Genomic DNA, 4762 nt, shown 5'->3' with positions numbered 1-4762 from the left:
GCGTAGCGGGCCGTCTTTGTCGGTGGTAACTAGCCACGTCCATGGCCTCACACCTGACAAGCCATGAGAAAATTCAGAAATTATAAAGTACCAAATTTCCCCTGCCGCGAATCGAATCCAGGTCCTTTAACTTAAATTCACAGCGCCCACTTTATTGCACGTATAACATACAGGAAAAGAAACATTAAGGAGTATACAGTAAAGAATGTAGACCAAGGCGGCCTTATTGCTGCAAGCAATCTCTTACAGGCAACTTTTTTGAAAGGACTTGGAGCAAGAGAACGGGATAATGCCAAGAGTGTTTTAATATATACACCAAACCCAAAATGTACTAAACTGTATACCTAGATGCAAATACATAGATAATTTAAATAAATAAGCGTAATGGCAGGAGGAGTCAAATGATTTTCTTAGTCCTAAAAAGGTCTAATATTAAATCCTACCTATACCTAAAATGAAAAGAACACAAGTTCTCACAGCACAACTTCGTAATGTAATAAACTGACAAACCTAAAATGCCTGAATCGAGAAATCCTATGCCCGAACTTTTAATGAACACGAACGGTAGAGTATAAAGTTAAATGTATTTTGCAAAATTATTTATAGTTTTAGGCGTGTCAATTTGTTGGACATTTCCTAGAAGTTTTATTATTTGGGGGCTCAATAATGTAATCGGGAATAATTTAACTTTAGCGCATTGGGAGTTCAGAGAAAACTGATTTGCTTAGGAGGCGTGTTCTAAATTAGTGTCGAAGTAACTATGTTATATCCCCTCGCTCCGCTGTAGATCATCGATAATCGAATTGATGCCGAACTGGTCGATGATCGTAATTTAACAAAAAAATTAAGTACAAGGTTTTAACTTTTTTTTAATCGATAATTGACAGACAGAATTCGAAACGTGGTCGCTTACTATGGGCCTCATGAAAAGACTCAGAGGCACTCAGCGGGCGATGGAGAGAGCTATGCTAGGAGTATCTCTACGCGATCAAATCAGAAATGAGGAGATCCGTAGAAGAACTAAACTAACCGAAATAGCTCAGCGAATCGCGAAGCTAAAGTGGCAATGGGCAGGGCACATAGCTCGGAGAACTGATGGACGTTGGGGTCTTAAGGTGCTGGAATGGCGACCCCGCACCGGTAAACGCGGCGTCGATCGGCCCCCAACGAGGTGCACAGATGGCTGTGGATTGTGGAACTCCCAACAAAAGACCTATGTCCAGCATTGGACGTCAATTGGTTGAATTAATGATGATGATGATGAACTGGCAGGCATACTTATGATGATTCAGGAAAGTTTTGCTTCACGGTTAAATCACTTGATTTATAATTGCTTAAAACGCACATAAACTGCGGAAAATTTGAGAAAGAGCCGGGGATTTAACTGTGCCTATATCCCCAAAAGACCCCCCCCCCCTGAGACCGAAGTCCTCGCACTAGGTTATCACCGTTTGTTAGCTAATTATGAAATTTAAGCTTAACTTGCTATACTCCGCGAACAGCAGGAGAATCTGTATGGTGTAATTTATAATTTCTTCCATCCGTATACTTCACACCAAACAGATCCTCGTTAATGTACCCTCAACGCACGTTTCGCTCCGAATCCGGAGCATCCTCAGGAGATGTTGACTTTACAATCAATAATTATTAAGATTGTTAATAATAGTTTACTTCAGGTTACATTGCCGAGAATCTGTTTGGTGTGAAGTATACGGATTGAAGAAATTATAAATTACACCATACAGATTCTCCTGCTGTTCGCGGAGTATAGCAAATTAAGCTTAATTTTCATAATATATTATGAATTTCCGCAAAACGCCTGATTCTATCCAATAGGCTTGTTAGCTTGTTCAATCACGGATGACGAGTTACTGCGTTCGAATCCTGGGTCGGTCTAAAAATTACCAAGTATTAGAGTTTCAATTAAAGAGTTCTTAGTACTAGCCTGGAGTTGAGAAATTGGCGTTGGCAGATCTCCGTGCCTCGGAGAGCACGTTAAGCTGTTAACATCTCATTTTCGTTTCATCAGTCCTGGTTATTATCACTAACTTGTGATAATAGTTATCATACAAGTACAACGAACGGTTCAGGCCAACCAAGTATGGAGATAGGCGCCGGAACAGAAGAATAGTCGTTAAAATCCACCAATCAGCATTGTAGCAGCGTGGTGGTGTATGCTTGAAATACCCTCTCTTCTATGAAAGAGGAGACCTGTGAATTTGTTTGTAATTAAAGTAGTAAGATCTCGCAGAATTATTATTAACAAAACTTAAGTTTTTATTTTATTTACCCAATATTTATTTTAATGATTAGAAGTTGTACCTTCTACCGAGTTCGATTACTCTCTTTCTTCTAAGTTAACCTTGCTTACATCTAATTATTGATAGTTATTTCATTTAAAAAAAAAATCTATTAAAACTATTAAACGAAAACTTTAGTAACAGTAATATACCGATGTTATGTATGTGTAACAGTTAGTTAATATTGTAACTGTATGAGAACATTTGTAATTGAATTTGCCAAATTAATTTAAAATGAAATTATTACCTATTTTTGATTCTTGTATTTGTATTTTTTATTTTTTAAAACATTTGCACATTGTCTGTGACCGTCGATTGTGAAGGCATTGTCTGTGACGGTCGATTGTGAAGGGACTGTTTAATTAAATGTTTACTTGTTATGTACCCACAATTTGGCAAATTATGTTATACATATTTATTTAATTTTATTATTTTAATTATTTCAGGAGGGTTATCCAGTGGCGTGCATAGAGGGTATGCACAGGGTATGTAGATAGGTAGGCTATTTATAACTCTAACAATGCCTATCCTTAATTTTTTTATAACTCGTACTGGAGATTTCCTTCATTTTATATCATCTGCATACCCTGTGCATGTCCGCTATGCACGCCACTAGGGTTATCATACCCTACTCTAACCTACGTAATATCAAAATGTTGAACCAAAATGACTTTATTCTCACTTAAATCGTATCTTTGTAACGGGGGCGCACTTTACAAAGGTCTTGCCATAACGGGTACTAAATAACCCTAAACGACGCCCGCCGCTACTGAACATCTAAATATGAATAGGCGGTGAATAGGCAAGGGCGACGAGCTCCTTTAACGCGATAAAACTGCTCTAAACATTTTTCCAATACTTTCCATTGCGGAAGCTCATCAGCCGTTCGGGCGAGAGAGGCTTTTTATTTACCTTCTTTCCACGAGTCTCGTTGAAATAGGTACAAAATAATTGACTTATTTAACAGAGAAATAAAGTAAGAATTGCGGAACCATGGCCCTGGGGGCTTACTGCCTTTGCTATAGTATATCAATCTTGTTTCCTCTTTATTAAGCCAGCGGATTATTTTATAGAATAAAAAAAATTGTAACTACGAGTAACACAAAATTAAATAGTAGATAGATTCATGATATCGACCCATTACCGGCCCACTACAAGGCACGGGCCACCCCACAATGAGAAGGGGTTAAGGCCGTGGTCCACCACGCTGGCTGGCAGATTGATGGACTCCACATACCTTTGAGAACATTATGTAGAAGGCAGGCAGGCTTCCTCACGATGTTTTCCTTTACCGTCGAAGCAAGTGATATTTTTAATTACTTAAAACGCACATAACTTAGAAAAGTTAAAGGTGCGTGGTGGGATTCGAAATTGGCAACCCGAAATTGAAGTCGAGATCCTACCCACTGCCCTATCATTATTAGATAAATACATACTGGTAAATAAGTGGGAACTGCCGTTGAGGACTAGTGGTGACGGGACTGTGAATTATAATCATTCACAGTCCCGTATTGAAAATATATATATATAAAGCTCTATAAAATGTATTTTTAACGGCTCACCTGCAAAACTGCCTTAATCCATCTTATATATGGTCACAACAATCATTATTTATGATGTAAATAAAATAAGAAAACCGAAATCTCGGAGTAACTAATGGAATTTACCTAAGTTGTATTGCTAATTCAAATTCAGAACATGATGCATTCAAGCTGACTGTTAGAGCTTTGGAATTCAATTACTGGATCTGTTCAAATTCTTAGAGCTGGCTGTGCCTTGCGTCAATCGTATTATATCCGATACAAATAGCAGTAGGTTTAGTACAAAATTTGCTCGCGGAAATCGAGGAGTCATTTTTAAGTATCGAAATACTTGAACTTGAATATGCCTATAATTATTCGACCAAGGTAAAAATAGATAGGTAAAATTTAATTTAATTTGTGTCCATAATAATATAACAAACTTTAAAAAGAAAATGGACTGTAACAATATTAATATTAGGAGCAAAAATAAACTCGTTGTGCGGTTTACTAGGCTACACTAAACGCTAATTCATTCAAAGGCAATTGTATATTATTTTATAACAAATTACCAAATGAAATCTTTAAGATGTCTCTCAATAACTTAAAGTTTACATAAAACGTAAGCTTACAGAAAAATCCTAGTATAATATTAAGGATTATTTGAACGATAAAAAAGCTTGGGTGTGAACAAAGCTCGTCCGAGGTACTACCGCCAGCATGTCTTTCCATCGGGTACGATACAAAAAGCACGGCTATCATCTTTAAAAAAGAACTTAATCTGGCGCCAATCTTTGCGTTTTCCAGAACGCATATGGAGAATGCAAACATTTGCGCGATATAATTTATCACAAATGAAACGCACAATTTAACTAAAATAATATATTTTTATTTATACAAAAGTTTGATAATCTTAATAATACTAATAATTATTCTATAAAC

The sequence above is a fragment of the Pararge aegeria genome, chromosome 9, assembly GCF_905163445.1.
Source record: "Pararge aegeria chromosome 9, ilParAegt1.1, whole genome shotgun sequence".
Taxonomy (NCBI): domain Eukaryota; kingdom Metazoa; phylum Arthropoda; class Insecta; order Lepidoptera; family Nymphalidae; genus Pararge; species Pararge aegeria.
This window is presented reverse-complemented; position numbering follows the sequence as displayed.